Here is an 18,022-nt window from a genome sequence, read left to right as displayed (position 1 = left end):
AAAAAAGTGTGAGGCCACTTGCCCGACATCCATGAAAACCCAGAAATACTCAGTTATTGGCATTAACTCACCTTTCCAAGAGTGACTCAAACGAATGAATAGCAAATATTTCATTAACTACGCATTAGGTGGGTGGGATGGGGGGAGTGAAGGTTTTTACACCACATGCATGTATTTTGGAAGAAATAGAATAGCATTGCGCCACCTAAATAGTGTTAACCAGTAATTTATAATCCACCAACATGTGGACTTGGCCTGATAAAGAAGATCCCTTTGTGGGTCGTAACATTGTCGAGTAAAAAATTCCTGGCTAGCACCATTCTGGTGTGGTGACTAATTTACTTCTTGCATTTCGAAGGACCTGACAAAACCTCTGGAGCACACATCCTGCCGTTTGTATTCACGGTTTGCAGGTTTCCTTAAAGACGCTTCCATGTATTTTGGGACTTACTAAAAGGAAACACGAAGTAATATTAGCACTAGAACTGAATGTGGCGGTTATGAAGCCTAAAGTACCGAGGCGTCATCCACCAGTTAATAGAGTTAGTCTAAGTCTACGTGAAACGTTTAGCCTATATATGTTAAACACTGCCTGTAATTTACATTCGAAAAATTATAAAATAAATGTAAAGTGCACAGTTTAAGATTTCTGTCTAGCAGTTGCTGTAATCCACTTTCTGAAACAAGTGTTTTGGGGGCTCTTAGCAGCGTGCAGTCCACAGTAATTAAAAAAGTGCTAACTGCGTTTCAACAAACACTTTATTAATAAACTATTTAGGAATGGGATGATAGAAACCCAGGCTTTTCCCAGGACTGAGGAAGTTGGAGGGGATGGGTTAGCCCGTCATCCTCATCCAATCAGAATCATCCATGTCCAACACGGATAACGCAGTGTTAATTCAATGTGGCTGAGGTAAGAGGCTTGGTTAAATATCAGTCCATTCCCATTGTTCCCCTAAACAGTTCAATATTACACCCGCAGACTGTGACACTCTAGGCCAGGGATAGTCAACCTTCCTAACCCCAGATGTTGTGTCTTTCATCTCCCTTAATACTTTGCCAGCATTTAGCTGTGAGAGCATTATGGGAGATGTAGTTTAAAACATCTGGAGTGCCAAAGGTTGCCTTCCCCTGCTCTAGGCAATCTTTTACAGTAAGTTGTAGTGGTTATGTTGCTCAGAGTGCCCCGTTAGTGTGTGCCCAGTCTCTTATAGTTGTCATTTTTCTGAGTAAATCCTTTGTTTTCTAAGTATATTTATTTTATAAATCAATGGTAACATGTTGTGCGGCTAGCAAGGAATAGTGCAACCGCCATTCCAATTATTTCAGCTGTTTTTCTTTCATTTTCTACCTACAACGGAAGCCTATCTCTGGCAGGGTATGTTTGGCTGAAAATGGCATTAAATGATTAGTAAATATTATAATATTATAGTTTACTACTGCAGAAGGGGCAAAGTGTAATCATTTAAAAGGCACGGGGGTCTATTGTAGATTGTAGTAAAGTAAAAGCCTAAAACGGCTGTTAATTAAAAGCTCTCTAACTAAGCTATAGTCACAGCTCAGCTTTTTTAGCCTTAATTTTGCAATTCAATTTTCAGTTCACTAAAAACTGGATTTTCGTGAATAAATGTGAAAACATTTTAGATTCAAAACGGCAGAATAAACATGCAGAATTCACATCTGTATCTATTCATTTTTTTAAATTTATATTCTAAATCATGATGTTTACTGCATGGTGAGTCAACGAACGGCGTGATTTGTGAAGTGATGGCATATTCTGTCTAACTTGTTCGTAAAATACAAAGTCAACGAAGTCTCTCTTGATATCAAAGCGAGGTGACAGGTATTCTGGGTGACGAAAACATAAGCAGACTGTAGATTGATACTGATGAGGGAAAAACAGCTGTTAGAGCAAATTGGGAAAACTGCACATCTGGGTAACACATTAATTAATGGAGATTTCCATTACCCGGACTTACATAGGGATAGAGGGACTAGTGGTTCAGCAAGGGGAATCAGGTTTTTGAACCTGTTAAATGACACCTTCAAGTCACAACTGGTAGAATGACTATAAAGTAAGCTTGTCTGAATCTGGTTATAACAAACAATGCTGATCTTTTTGACAAACATTCAAGTAAGTGATCACAATATAGTGTCTTTTGAAATAAACTCAAAAAAGTAAATGCACATGGGGTATATAAAAACATGTAATTTTAAAAAGGACAATTTCAATAGGATTACGATAGCTTTACAACTCATTGACTGGTGAAAAAAATCAGAGAGAGAGAGAGATGATTAGGTAAGGAGTGAATAACATATTTACACAGAAGATTACCGAGGAATAGACTGGGTAAGAGGTCCTTTCTGTACAGTTTTTTTGCCACCAGATAGAGGGGTTGAGAATCCAGTGAATAGAACACATACACAAAATAACAGGGTTTCAGTGATTACAACAAACTAAAAAGTACATGTGTTGCTGGTCCTGGATACGACCCATCCAAGGTCCATTCAACTGACGTCTGGTTTCTAGATAGCCAATATCGCAGCGGTGTACAAAAACAGGGTTATGGGTAATGCTGGTATCTGGAGACTTGTACATCTGACACCAGAAGAAGGACCGTAGATGGAGATATTTTCAAATGAAACAAAGTCCTAGCATAGCTAAAGCGTAATGAAAGATACAACATTTCATTCACTGAAGGTTTCTCCTATCAGAATAACAGGGAGAGATTGACCAGCACATGCAGCATGTCTAGGGTTAGTAAGGAGCTGATTGACGCTCCATATCTGGATGAGTCTGTACGTAAGAGGATACGAGGCTGGTATTAAACAGACATAGGAGGGAGTGTCATAATTAAGGAAGGAGTCACTCACAGATCAGGAAAGCTACATACACAGTACCTCACGGTCAGTCCCGAGGCCTGTTCTATTTAATATTCTTATCAGTGATAATCAGTAGTGTTATTCAGAGAAAGATATTTCATTTTGGAGATGATAACATTTTGAAATAGGGCTGACTCATCAGGACGAGTAATGCAGATGTTAAATGATCTAAAAATGTGAGGAATGTTTAACACAAGTAGTTGTAAAATGAAGAATTTAGAACACTAACTGTGGATTACAGATCTAACAAGGCTTTGCTCATTTAGTAACTTTTTAAACAATAATATCTTATTATTTCACGTTATTTTGAGGTTAAATAAGACGTAGCACATCAGACGAGGAACCAGCAGTACACTGGGTTTATATAAAGGGGCAGTGGAAGCTCTGACCTACTTACTGTGCTCCATCCATAATTAGTGGGACATCATTTAAATACTGTGCCCAGGTCTTAAGACCAAAGCTTGAAAATGTCAGGAATAATTACGTGATCATTCAAATAGGGGCTCGCTAAAACAGAATGTGGTCTCACTAACCAAGCATGCTTCTTTAATGTGTACAAGGAAGAGAGGAGAGATATTTGACAAACATTCAAGTAGGGGAAATTGTGATCACAACATGGTGTGGTATGAAATAAAGACCATCACAGACTTCGAGGTATTAAATAAAGTATAGAGAGACATTTTTGAATAAGAGGACATGATTTGGAGGTTGAGGGCAAGGTGAGGAAATAGTACTATGTAGGGCAATTCTAGGTAATCACTATCCTTCATACAGTCAATACCTGCTGTATCCTTTAAGTGAAGTAGATACATGGAAACGTACAGTAAACAGCGAGGAAATTGACGAAAGCTTAGAATGTGCATACAATGATATTCTACTTGGCAGAACAGATGGGCTGACTAGTTCGTATCTGTCATTAATCAAGGTAATCCTCCGCAATTAGCAACGTTGTCTCCTGGTGGTTTACTGTGCAATGAAACGTGGAAAGGGCAACGTTTCGATGTCTTTCTCAAGCCATAGTTAAAAGTGCATTACACAAAGTGTTATATAGGTGGTTACATGCAATATACAACCGATAAAGCAAATGTGTCTACATCACATGCTACCTGCAAGTAATCAATAATAATTATAACAATTAGGAAGGTTAACTTAGTATCCCAATTACATCAAGTAAAATTCACTGACACATATTTAATACAATGTATTCAAACAAGTTACAACCATTTGTGCAATTATTTCCCGTATTGTATATTCCGACATGTTATAATTTATTAGTGCAAATATATCAAAATATTCCCAATATTGTATATTCTGACATTATAATTTATGAGTGCAAATATATTAAAATATTCCCCATATTGTATAGTTGCAATTACATATAAATATCACCTAATGAAAATATATTATTACACATCATATTTAAGCGATAATTGCTCCTGTGTGTTTATATATACACATGTCTACGTCCAAATTTAGACTCAAATAATATTACAATCTGTATAATATCAAATGCCTAGAATAAGTGGAGCTCTGGCTTGAGAAAGACACTTTAAGTCTTGCCATTACCATGTTTGATAGTACAATAAACCACCATAAAACGACATTGCTCAGGATTATATTGACTGATGCTATATTAGCGGGTTCTGCTGAACAGCAACCTGGCCCTCGGCACCAGCACTGAAAATTGGGATACTTTGGAGTGCCTTTTACCATTACTGTTTGTCACTGGTTCTTACCTGCCAACACTACCTGGAGTTCTGACTGAACTCTTCCTTAACATTGGTACGTCACACGGCTCCAATCACCTGGAAAAAGAAACACATATCTGGAAACTGAATACACCTAAAGCTAAATGCAGGAACAAAAACAGTAAAGAAATGAATCAATGATTGGTGTTTTTATTCTGTGTTTAGACCGTATATCTTCTGAGAAATGTTGGAATTTTAAAATGGAGATTGGTCCCAAACCTACCTAATAACCTTCCTAATTGAGGGACATTTTATTTTTATGGGGCTGCCTGGTGGTGTACTCAGGTAACCTATTGCAACATAATTTAGGTGATTTCATGAACTGTTAATAGTCGTACAATACAAGTTTTCCACATCAAGATACAATTATTTTACGTAACAAATTAACCTTAAAAGACATTTGCTCTAATTTAAATGTTCAATGCAAATAGTTGCACTTCTATGAAACCCTGTTATGCCCCGTACACCACAAAAACTGACCAGAAAAGGACAGAGTAGGGAGGGACACTTGAGTTGTACCATCCATGAATCTCAATGGGGGGGATATTATAAATAACAGTGAGAGGGACACTGGGGGGGTATTATAAATAACAGTGAGAGTGACACTGGGGGGATATTATAAATAACAGTGAGGGACACTGGGGGTATATTATAAATAACAGTGAGGGACACTGGGGGGATATTATAAATAAAAGTGAGAGGGACACTGGGGGGATATTATAAATAAAAGTGAGAGGGACACTGGGGGGATATTATAAATAAAAGTGAGAGGGACACTGGGGGGATATTATAAATAACAGTAAGAGGGACACTGGGGGGATATTATAAATAACAGTAAGTGGGACACTGGGGGATATTATAAATAACAGTGAGTGAGATACTGGGGGGATAATACAGTATTAATAACACTAAGAGATTCTGTAGAATAGCTCACATCACACAGAGCATAATAACATATTTCATTAGTAATTAATTTAACTTTTACTCTCTGGGCAGGCTCAGGGAACAAATTAACCTAAAATATGAATTTACCCCACACACTGGGACTGAGCAACACATACCGCTCTCATGATTACTAAATCATTATTTGGATGTCTGATTATGATGGAAGCTGGAATTCAAGTGCTGGGTTACATATTGGCCAGCATTTTACATCCACAGAAATCTAGCAGGTAGCATTCAGTTTAGATTAGAAGATAAATGTATGAACCTTCCCAGCTAGTGAGATAAATAATGGGTCATTAATATTTAATGTACAGCAGGTTTCTTTGTATAGAGCGACATCTAGTGGAACAAATACAAATTGGTTCTAATCCAGTTCTGCAACAGCAGCAATTTTTTGTGCTCCCCAAATATTAAAGGATTATAACTCTCTTTCATAATATACATTCAGGGCTCGAGTCCTGCAGGAACGCGTGGGAACGGCGTTCCTGCACTTTTTTCACAGCAGGATCGCCGTTCCCCCTGCAGGCACTCAGGGGGCGGCAAAAAAATGCCGCCCCCAAATGCCCTGTGTTCCCCCTGTCATGGGGGGGCCACCTGATTGCCTGTGTCTGTCAGTGTGTTTGTGTGTGTCTCTCTGTCAATGAATGAGTGTGTGTCAGTGAATGTGTGTGTGTGTGTGTCAAATCAGTGACGTCTGTGTGTTTGTCACTGAGTGTGTGTGTTACTGTCAGTGTGTATCTGCCAGTGTGGGTGTCTGTCAGAGAGTGTGCTTAGAGGGACGCTATAGGCACCCAGACAACTTCAGCTCATTGAAGTGGTCTGGGTGCAGTGTCCCAGTCCACTTAAACCTGCAAGTGTAATTATTACGGTTTCTCAGAAACTGCAATAATTACCTTGAGGGGTAACTCCACCTCTAGTGGCTGTTAGGTGACCAAAAGTCGTGCATGGGGACCCTGTGCATGAGGACATCCAGCATCTGCTAAATACCCATAGGATTTTAACCCCATCAGTGTCGAGTGGGGGAGGGGAGGACATGAGGGAGGAGGGGGCACTACAGGGAATTATAGTGCCAGGAAAACAGCTTTGTTTTCCTGGCACTATAGTATTTCTTTAAAAGGAGCAGGAAAAGGTGGAGTCTAAGAGGAAGGGGTGGGTTCCTAATCAGGAAGCAGTGCGCCCTTGACAGGAAGGGGTGGTAAATTTAGATTAGGGGGTGCTCAGGTATAGTCATGCCTAGGGCAGCACAAAATTAAAATACACCACTGTGTGAGTGTCTGAGTATGTGTGTGCGTCTGTGAGTGTCTGAGTGCATGTGTGTGTCTGTGAGTGTATGTGTGTGCACGCGTTTATATATGCATACGAGTGGGGTTTATTTTGGTGGGGGGGGGAGTTCCCACACTTTTTTCCCCAGGACTTGACCCCTGTATACATTACACCTGGATAGGATAACAGCTCACATATGTGATTCACCCAAATCCTTTCATAAGATCCATGGTTAGATGTAAACACACTGCCTAGTCAGATAGTTTCATCCCTCAAGGGTATGGAAAGTTCCACTGACTGAATCGGAATGTTTAAAGCATACCCACCCTTTTTTCCCCTCTTCCTTTCCCTCTTTCACACATCTTACTATTTTCCTCCCGTTTCACATGGTACATATAGGGGAATATATCGCCTTACTCTAGCGGTTCCCAAACTGTGTGCCGTGGCACCCTGCGACAGGCACACAGGGGCACCGCAAAATGTTTCCTCGGTGCTATGAGAACAGCACTGAGAAAAATTTCTACTTAACAGGGAACCGGTCGGGTGCCGCCACCCTGTAAGACCGCGATCGGGCCCCTGTAATGTCGGCTGGCTGGGAGGAAGTGACAGCCTGTCACTTCCTCCCAGCTTCGTTCAGGCAGAGAGCAGGGGAGGCAGATGAGGGAAGAGGAGCACGAAGAGCTGCTCCAGACCCCTCACTACCACCAGCCAGCAGCCAGACCAGGACTCCAATTAAGCCACCACTGACTTCCTCCCTCCTAGTTATATTGCATCCACAGAGGATAAAGGTTCCTGTCTGTGTCAGCACAATTTTACCACGTGACAGGAAACTTCATATTTTGCATATTCTGCAGTCTCACTGCTCAATTTTCAGCCATTTAGGAGTTAAATCCCTTTGTTTATGCAGCCCTAGTCACACCTCCCTGCATGTGACTTACACAACCTTCCTAAACACTTCCTGTAAAGAGTCATCTAATGTTTATAGTTTCTTTATTGCAAATTCTGTTTCATTTAGACTTTCTTATGCCCTGCTCTGTAAATAGCATGCTAGACCCTGCAGGAACCAATACTTTCTAAATAAGTCACATCTGATTGAAAATGAAACCATTTTATTTTCATGCAGGTTGTGTTAGTCACAATCAGAGGAGGTGTGGCTAGAGCTGCATAAACAGAAACAGAAAGTTGTTTAACTTCTTAGTGGCAGAGAATTGAGCAGTGAAACTTCAGAGGCATAATCTCTACACCAAAACGGCTTGATTAAGCAGATTGTTTTGGTGACTATAGTGTCCCTTTAACCCCTTAAGGACAGAGCTTCAGAAGCTTGACTTACGCTTAATGACACAAGCAATTTTTGCATTTTCTTGCTGTTTGCGTTCAACTGCAATTTGCATCTCTCTCATTTATTGCACCGACACATATTATATACTGTTTTTTAAAGGACAGAAAGGGCTTTAATTTGATATAACATATAAATATATAAATGCTTACTTATTATAAAAAAAATACAGAAAAATGCAAAAAAAAAGAAAAATATTGGGTTTTTTTACAGTTTTTGCAATCATAATGTGTGCATAATTAGTGCAGGTTAAGGCAAGTAATTAAAAATAAATTCATTTATTTGTTCTGATTTACAGAATATATAATGTGTCTGGGATTTTAAGTTTTTTTTGGTAGTTACAGGTCACAAAGCACAAGGAGTAAAATAAACTTTTAATGTGGAGCGATTTTAGAATTTGGTATGTTTGTCTCGTAAGCCTAATAGCCATAAAATAAAACAAAATTGCCACACAAAAGTATATATTTATATAAAGTAGACATCACAGGCTATTTACCTAAGGTTGTTTTGACACTTTCTACGTAGCCATTTTACCGCCAACCTCTGCTAAATATTGGAGTAAAATTGTGTTTTTGGGGGGTTTTCGCACACAAACGTATAACAAAGAACTTCTCATGTGTATTTTGTAAAGTTGTTGTGTGCTATTCCTGTACAAAGTTTTATTATGTGTTCAGTTACTTCTGCTGAGTACAACGGTACCCCCATTGTATGTCTTTGGCACTATTTTGTGAAGCTACAGTGCCATATAGGAGACCTGTCCTTTTCAGTATTCACAGTAGAATTTTGAGAGACGGATATAATGAGCCTATGCTTCCATTTGGGGTGTTATAACAGTTTGACTGTTCAAAAACCCCCACAAAGGCCTACCATTTGTAAAAGTAGACACTCCAGGGTATCTCATAAGGTGCATATTGTGCCTTAACATGCCCCCATTTTTTTACCATTACATGCCAAAGTATGTGGTAAAAAATAATTGTGTGCATTTTTTACATACGGATTGCATTTTTGCTGGGCATTTTGTATATTTCATATGTGCCACTAAGTTCAAACCCCCCAAATTATGCTCAGCTAAGTCTTCTGAGTAAAAGGACACCCCCATTGTATGTCTATGGCACTATTTCGTGAAGCTACAGTGCCATACAGGAGACCTGTCCTTTTCAGTATTCACAGTAGAATTTTGAGAGACGGATTTAATGAGCCTATGCTTCCATTTGGGGTATTATAACAGTTTGACTGTTCAAAAACCCCCACAAAGGCCTACCATTTGTAAAAGTAGACACTCCAGGGTATCTCATAAGGTGCATATTGTGCCTTAACATGCCCCCATTTTTTTACCATTACATGCCAAAGTATGTGGTAAAAAATAATTTTGTGCATTTTTTACATACGGATTGCATTTTTGCTGGGCATTTTGTATATTTCATATGTGCCACTAAGTTCAAACCCCCCAAATTATGATCAGCTAAGTCTTCTGAGTAAAAGGACACCCCCATTGTATGTCTATGGCACTATTTCGTAAAGCTACAGTGCCATACAGGAGACCTGTCCTTTTCAGTATTCACAGTTGAATTTTGAGAGACGGATTTAATGAGCCTATGCTTCCATTTGGGGTATTATAACAGTTTGACTGTTCAAAAAAAAACCACAAAGGCCTACCATTTGTAAAAGTAGACACTCCAGGGTATATCATAAGGTGCATATTGTGCCTTAGCATGCCCCCATTTATTCACCAATATATGCCAAAGTATGTGGTAAAAAATAATTTTGTGCATTTTTTGACATACGGATTGCATTTTTGCTGGGCATTTTGTATATTTCACATGTGCCACTAAGTTCAAAACCTTCAAATTATGCTCAGCTAAGTCTTCTGAGTAAAAAGACATCCCCAATGAATGTCTTTGTCACTATTTTGTGAAGCTACAGTGCCATATAGGAGACCAAGCCATATCAGTTTTTACAGAACTTTGAATTTTGACGCTGGACCTATGTGCAATTTCCAAGCATCTTCGCAGGTTTTAAATTCAAACTACCCCACAAAGGCCTACCATTTCTTAAAGTAGACACCCCAGGGTATTTCAAAAGGCATATTTTGAACCTTAGCGTGGGATAATTTTTCCGCTAGCTTGTACCAGGTGTAGTGGTAATAAGCGTTTTTTCTGCCTTTTTGACACACAAAGTGAGTTTGCACAGTATATTTTGCAAACCTTATGTGTACCACCACTCTATAATACTTTATATGTTGCTCAGCTATGTCGGCTGAGTACAAAAATACCCCCGTATGTACCTTTGCCAGGTATATGTGGACATCGGAGGGGCACATTTGGGACACAGCCATTCCATTTTTTTTCAAACTTTACATTTTTACGCTGTGCCCATGTCCCATTTTAGAGTATTTTACCAGGCTATATAATCCAAATACTCCATAAAGCCATACCATTTCTTAAAGAAGACATCCCAGGGTATTTCAAAAGGCATATTTTGAAAATTAGTGTGGGATAATTTTTCCGCTAGCTTGTACCAGGTGTAGTGGTAATAAGCGTTTTTTCTGCCTTTTTGACACACAAAGTGAGTTTGCACAGTATATTTTGCAAACCTTATGTGTACCACCACTCTATAATACTTTATATGTTGCTCAGCTATGTCGGCTGAGTACAAAAATACCCCCGTATGTACCTTTGCCAGGTATATGTGGACATCGGAGGGGCACATTTGGGACACAGCCATTCCATTTTTTTCAAACTTTAAATTTTTACGCTGTGCCCATGTCCCATTTTAGAGTATTTTACCAGGCTATATAATCCAAATACCCCATAAAGCCATACCATTTCTTAAAGAAGACATGCCAGGGTATTTCAAAAGGCATATTTTGAACCTTAGCGTGGGATCATTTTTCCGCTAGCTTGTACCAGGTGTAGTGGTAATGAGCGTTATTAAATGTATTTTTTTACTTTTTAAAACTTTTTTTACTTTTTAAAACTATTTTTTAAACTTTTGTTTTGCTTATTCATTTTTTTAAAGTTTCCTAAACTTTTGTAAAACTTTTTTTTACAGATTTAAATTTTTCTAAGCTTTTTCTTTTACCGTTAACCCCTAACTAGCAGTAAGCAGCACTAACAGTAAATTCCCCATTTTCCCATAACTCCCACCCACCCCAGCTAGCAAAATATTTAATTATACAATATTTAAATTAGTTAATTAAATTAATTTAACCCCTGAGGGTTAAAAAATAAATAAAAGTTAATCGTCAGGGGTTAAAAAAAAATGAGATCACAGTATAATACTGTGATCTGTATTTTGATCACTGTAGGCAGTGATAGACTGGCAGGCAAGGGGTTAATTTTTATTTGGACTGGGTAAAGGGTTTATTTTTTTTTTATTTTTTACTTAAACGTTATTAAAACTTTTTTTTACTTAATTTTTTAACTTTTTAAAGCTTATTTTAAAACTTTTTTTAACGTTAACCCCTAGTTAGCCTAACACTAAATCCCCCAATTCCCCACTAACTTCCACCCTCCCCAGCTAGCTAAATTTATAATTTTAAAATATTTAAATTAATTAATAAAATAAATTTAACCCCTGAGGGTTAAAAAAAAAAGAATTAACCCTCAGGGGTTAAAAAAAAAATCAGATCATATTAAAATGTAATCCCTGCCAATTGATCACTGTAGTCAGTGATCAATTGGCAGGGAAGGGGTTAATTTTTTATTAATATGGGTAAAGGGGGGGTGGGATTTTAATTTAACTTTTTTTTTTAACACCAGGGGGCAGGATCACTGAAGATCCGTCTCCCTGCACTTCACACTGAACCCGGAAGTGCAGGGAGGCGGAGGTGAGTATACAGAGCACATGTGCCCGCTCTGACATGCTGTCAGAGCGGGCACATGTACTCTGACAGCCCGATCCGGTGCTCCCGGTCTGCCTCTAATGCAGAGGCAGACCGGAGCACCATTAACCCCACGATCGCCGCGATTGCGGCGATCTGGGGTTAATTTTACCGCGTGACGGACGAGGTCCGTCACCCGTCGTTAAGGGTATCCCCTGGATGACGGACCTCGTCCGTCACCCGTCGTGAAGGGGTTAAGATGGACATTTAAGGATCATTTTACTTACTATTTTACCATTAGAGACTATTTTCAACGAGTAACCATTATTTATCTTTATTATTTACATTTTTTTAAATCAATTATTTCTTATCCATATCACCTATACATAAGACAGAGTCAATAAATGACAGGGTGAGAATATTATTGTTTTTCAAGATTTAGATATCTATCCTTGGTGGCTTGGGCTTTTTCAGAGATTGCTGGCATGTCGGCAAATTATCAACAAAAGCTACAGACCTCCTTTGGAACTCCTAGGTGAAGGAGAAGTTACCTCTTCCCATGGCAATCTTGGTCCAGTTGGTATGTGAGTTGGAACTTCGATCCTTTTACTGTCCCCGTTTCCGCAATCCTGCATTTTCTCTTGTCTCTTTTTTCGGATGGTATGTCATACCATTTCATTAATGTGCTTCGTGCGGCCATTTCGGCAGCCCATGTACTGCTTCAGGGGAAACCGGTGGGTCTAGACTGCTTTGCCTACTGCTCATGGTATCCGACTTCGGCGTCCACCAGCCCTCAAATATACATGTTTGTGGGATATGGGGTTTAACGACCTCATGGGGGGTGGCATCCCGGACCGGCACATGTCGTTGGCGGATGTGGTATTGATACCTAAGCAGGGCAAGGATGATCTCGTCCCGGGCAACTTTCGCCCGATCTCGCTGATCAACCACGACTCCAAGATCTTGGCGAAGGTCTTGGCTAACCGATTAAACCCCTTATTGACGAAATTGATACACCCTGATCAGGTTGGTTTTGTTCCTGGCCGGCAACTTTTTGAAAATACCCGGCGGAATATTGACCTCATTTGGAGACAAACGAATAGGAAGATCCCAACATTGTTATTGTCCCTCGACGCCTAGAAGGCCTTTGATAGGGTTAAATGGCCCTATCTTTTCGAAGTCCTTCGACACTTTGGCCTGCCGGACACATTTATAACTGCGGTGCAGGCAATGTATACAAATGTTAAGGCACGGGTTTGCATATCCGGGGCGAAGGTGACACCCTTTGGCCTGGGGAACGGCACCAGACAGGGATGCCCTTTGTCTCCCTTGCTGTTTATTCTCTCCTTAGAACCTCTTCTGCAGGAAATACGAAACAGCCCGGACATCCATGGGATCTTGGTAGGGGGCCATCGGTACGTTGTGTCGGGTTTCGCCGACGACATATTACTGACCCTGACTGACCCGCTTCCGTCAATGAGGGCGTTAACGGGTGTCCTAGCTGATTACGGTAGACTGGCGGGATACAAAGTAAACATGCCTAAATCTAGCGCATTACCTATCTGCATGCCTGAACCTGACATAGCCTCCATAGACAACACATATCAGATTCGCACAACGAGGGATCATATCAAATACTTGGGGGTGTGGTTAACAGCAGACCCTGCTCGACTATACACACAAAATTATACGCCTCTGATCCGCACACTAATGACGGATATGGAGAAATGGCTGGATAAACCGATCTCTTGGATCGGCAGAATCCACTCGGTGAAGATGAACATTCTCCCTAGGATCCTGTTCTTGTTCCAGGCCCTCTCAGTTAAAGTGACCAAATCTGATCTAGGCGCACTCCAACAGGCAATAGGGAAATTCATTTGGCAGAACAGGAGACACAGGATCTCTCGGAACATTCTCTATAGGGCGAAGACGAGAGGAGGCCTGGGCCTCCCTAATTTGTACTTTTATTACCAAGCAGCGCAACTTTCACAAATAGCTTTATGGCATTCCCCTCCAGAGGAGAGGCGGTGGGTAGACTTAGAATCGCCTCAATTTCTGATGTGGGTCCCTAGGGACCATAGACCATCGACACACATCGAATGCCCGGTCATTGCAAACTCTTTGAGAATTTGGGACGCCACCTCAACCAAATATGGTTTGTCACCCCGACTTTCCCCCCTAACTCCCTTCTTGAGAAACACGGCATTTCCACCGGGACTAAACGCTAGGGATTTTAGGGGTATTGAAGGCACAGGGGTACAACGTCTCTGCCACCTATATGAAGGCGGCTCTGTTATTTCATTTGAAGAACTTAAATCCAGGGCTACCCTACGCCCTGCCGACTTTTTTCGCTACCTCCAGGTGAGAGACTTCGCCCAGGCCCCACTGATTAAAACCAGTGCACTGAGGCGGCCAACCTTCTTTGAATCTATGTGCCTCAAAGAACGGTTTCCTAAGAGCCTCATCTCCATCCTGTATATTCACTTGAGCACACATACGACGGAATGGGGTGACCTCACATACATATCTCAGTGGGAAGCTGACCTGGGCGAGGAATTGGAAGGCGTCGACTGGCAGGAAATCTGGGAGGCAGCAGCCTCTTCGTCTATATGTGTCTCCATGCAGGAACAAGCATATAAAACCATCTTTCGGTGGTATACCACCCCGGTGAAGTTATATAAAATGCACAAAACGTCCACGGATCTATGCTGGAGAGGCTGCGGTCGGAAGGGATCTTACATACACATGTGGTGGGAATGTCCTGAAGCACAGAAATTTTGGAAACGGGTGGTGGGACTTTTGAAGGATATCTTTGATAGGGAGCTTAATCTAGACCCCTGGGTGTTCCTCCTGGCCAGACCTCTTGATGACTGGCCCAGAGGGGAACAAAACTTACTAAACAAAGTGAACTTAGCAGCCAGAAGAGCCCTGGCCCAAGTGTGGCTCCAGAACGAGACCCCCCCCCAATCGATGTAGTCGTACAAAAGATTAAAGATGATTTCCTTATGGATAAGCTGACAGCGCGAGTTAGAGGCACCATTAAAAAGTTTGACAAGGTTTGGGCCCCGTGGATAAGCAGCAGGTTTGGGGACTAGGGGAGGGGAGGAGGGGATCTATCCCAGAGCCCCCACTTGTGATATCATCTTCTTTGCTACACACCACCCCCTCGTTTGGGCCTCCTGCTGGAGCCTCCCAAGGCCCCACTGGGAGGGTTTTGGCTTGAGGCTTACGCCTGAGGCACCTTGATCTCCACCATGGCCCAATACTTTATCTTATCGAGTTTAATTCATGGAACCTATTCATAGTGAATATGCGCTGCTACAGATTGTACCTACCCCTCCCATCCTCCCCCCCTCTTCCTTTCCCGCACTCTCCCCCTCTTCTCTCTAAGTTCCTTCATCCTATTTTCTCTAACCTCTTTACGTTCATCTCCATGTGCACCAAGATAAGACATAACTACTTTCCCTACTTGGATGACACCGCCCAATGAATGCTTTGGACAGTATACCACATATGTGTCGATCCATTGACTTGGGCGGTGCCCAAGAGTGATACGAAGTCAAGGGTATCACATAAACTAATTAGTCTTATATATAGAACATGTACTCCATACATGTTCACGCATTTATAACAACGGAACTCTCACGAGTTATGAAAACCATGGACTGATTAATATCTCTGCTCTCTTTAACATAAATGTTTTCAATGCTATTATATGTTAATGCCCTAAATGTTCATATATGTGATACTGTATTACCGCACTTTGTATTAACTTTTAATGCTTTCACATGCCTGTGGTTACATACCTTGTAATAAATAAAGAATTTAAAAAAAATAAATAAATAAAACCCCCTTATGGAATCCCTTTGTGGAACTCTTACACAAAATAGTGGTGGTGCTTATTTCTAAGGACCACAAAAAGGCATATGGTGCAGTACAGTATGAGGATTATGTCAGTGGTTACACAGATGCACACACACACCTTGACATACACATGATCACATATAAGCTTTATATTTGCAGCTACCCACCTGTTAAAACACCCTTCCCTTGGGTCCCTGTTGCTGGCTGCCATTGATGGGAGTTGGATATCTGCAGCTCTCTGGTTGCTCCTCTCCCCAAGCTGCTTGTGCCTCCTCCGCTGCATCCTCCCTCTCTCCCTCCAGTGTGGTCTATCAGTAAGAAGCTGGGAGGAAGTGGCATGCTATTTATCACTTTCTTCCAGCCAGCAGATATTGCAGGGACCCAATCAGGCTCTTAAAGTGCCACTGCGCAAAGTGCCCGGTGCAGCTGCACCGTCTGCACTTCAGCCACTGCTCCTACATACGACCTCTTGGTTTGGTTTTGGTCACCACCATGTCCAGATGGATTAGATGGCATTTGTGGCTAGCTCGGATCGATCCTTTGTTTGGAGCGCACTTTGTCTGGGAGCATAGTCTGCTTTTATAGCAGGCGTTTCGTTATCGGACATTTTACACACAGCGGATTGGTTGCGTGAAGCTACATTTCGGACCAAATTTGTTTTCCTGGCACTATAGTTTACTTTTAACGGGAAATTTTAAGTCAACAAAGATTTTAAGTCAGTGTGATCATCCTTCGGTTTTAAAACTGCTGACGTTGTATATAATTATTATTTCCAATTGTTTTTGTTAATGTTCTTTTCATACTTCTTGCCATACTTTCAAATTGTTCAATATTGAATATTGGCATACACCAATACAGTGGTAGTCTGGAAAGGACGCACAATTTCTGCCTGTCACCTCTCTCCTACAGTACTAAGCCAAAACACATCTCAACAATCCCTGTGAATGGACTCAACGGCAGGATGGTACAGCGATGCTGTAACTTACAACTTCTGCATGCCAGGGGTACCTGGGGCAATGTTACCTGCCCCCAGTCAGCCCAGCCCAGCTTGTGACAGTGTTGCAATAGTAAACAATTTGCTGTGTTCTAATTAGTTACAGATACATGTAGTATACATTCAGCTTCCAGATTATATAATTTATATTTAGACATAAAAGGTAGCACTAACTTTCGCTAGCAAACATTGGATGCCAATGCTCTATCGAGTGACAGTTTGATGAAGAATCCTGGGTACTTCCCAGTTAGCCACCGGGCTCTTGTATTCTGGGAAGACATTGTGCCAGGAATTAATGCACACTGCGGCTATAGTTTCTCTGCTTGGCAACTAAACAGTGTAAAGAAAACTACAACTTCCAGCATCCCCCACTGAGCTGAATGTCTCAATGACAACGTGTGAGTGAGGTTGTGGAACCCTGCAGGTCACTAGAAAAGTGAGTCAATGGGCTCCCTGGGAGAGTGCTGCAGTGCAAGTGATCACTAACGGACATGTATTATTGGTGCCAGTTTGGGAATAAAGGGGAGCATTGTTATTAAGAAATCCAACAGCCACTCGCTGTGGAAATCAGTGTATGTACTAACAGATGTAAATTATTCTCCATATATCTGCTTCACTAACAGATAACCTTGCAAGAGCAAAACAGCCAGCAATAGATATAACAAAACTGATTCTATTGGAGAAGTACAGTATTCTACTCCCACAGATAACCTTTATCCCTTTAAAAGCAGACAGCATGAAAAAAAAATAGTGCCTCAGCTCAGTGTAACTAAAGATGTTCTTATCCTCCCTAACAGGAAGAGAAATAGCCATCTACACATCACCGAATACACCCTCACTATACAGGTACAACCTCACTGTGTTAATGACAATGGTAACGTAACTCTTTAGTGCTGCTGTCCAGAGAGACAAAGAACATTTATTGGTTGCAAAATAAAAAAAGTTCATTTCCAACAAATGGGACTGCACACACACACTGGAACAGAAAGATAACCCAAACACACAAATACTTTTTAGTTAATTGCTAGAAGTTTGTGTGCGTGTGTGCCCATGGTGGTCATTGCTTCTCCTTCAGACTGATCTTGTAGTGAAGCACCTGGAGAACTATTGATGCTTTGAAAAATATACATATCTATCTCACAGCATTAGTGGTCCTCCAGATGCTC

General features: G+C 40.9%; 1 long non-coding RNA gene across 1 annotated transcript in view; it reads right to left on the bottom strand.

The window, feature by feature from the left end:
* Positions 1-4,634: 4,634 nt before the first annotated feature.
* The window catches only part of LOC134582977 (uncharacterized), a 71,291-nt gene continuing 57,903 nt past the window's right edge, over positions 4,635-18,022 (bottom strand). The window contains exon 3 of the long non-coding RNA XR_010086291.1: positions 4,635-4,688. This is a non-coding gene — a long non-coding RNA (uncharacterized LOC134582977). The remainder of the gene's footprint in view (positions 4,689-18,022) is intronic.

The sequence above is a fragment of the Pelobates fuscus genome, chromosome 13, assembly GCF_036172605.1.
Source record: "Pelobates fuscus isolate aPelFus1 chromosome 13, aPelFus1.pri, whole genome shotgun sequence".
Taxonomy (NCBI): Eukaryota; Metazoa; Chordata; class Amphibia; order Anura; family Pelobatidae; genus Pelobates; species Pelobates fuscus.
This window is presented reverse-complemented; position numbering and strand designations above follow the sequence as displayed.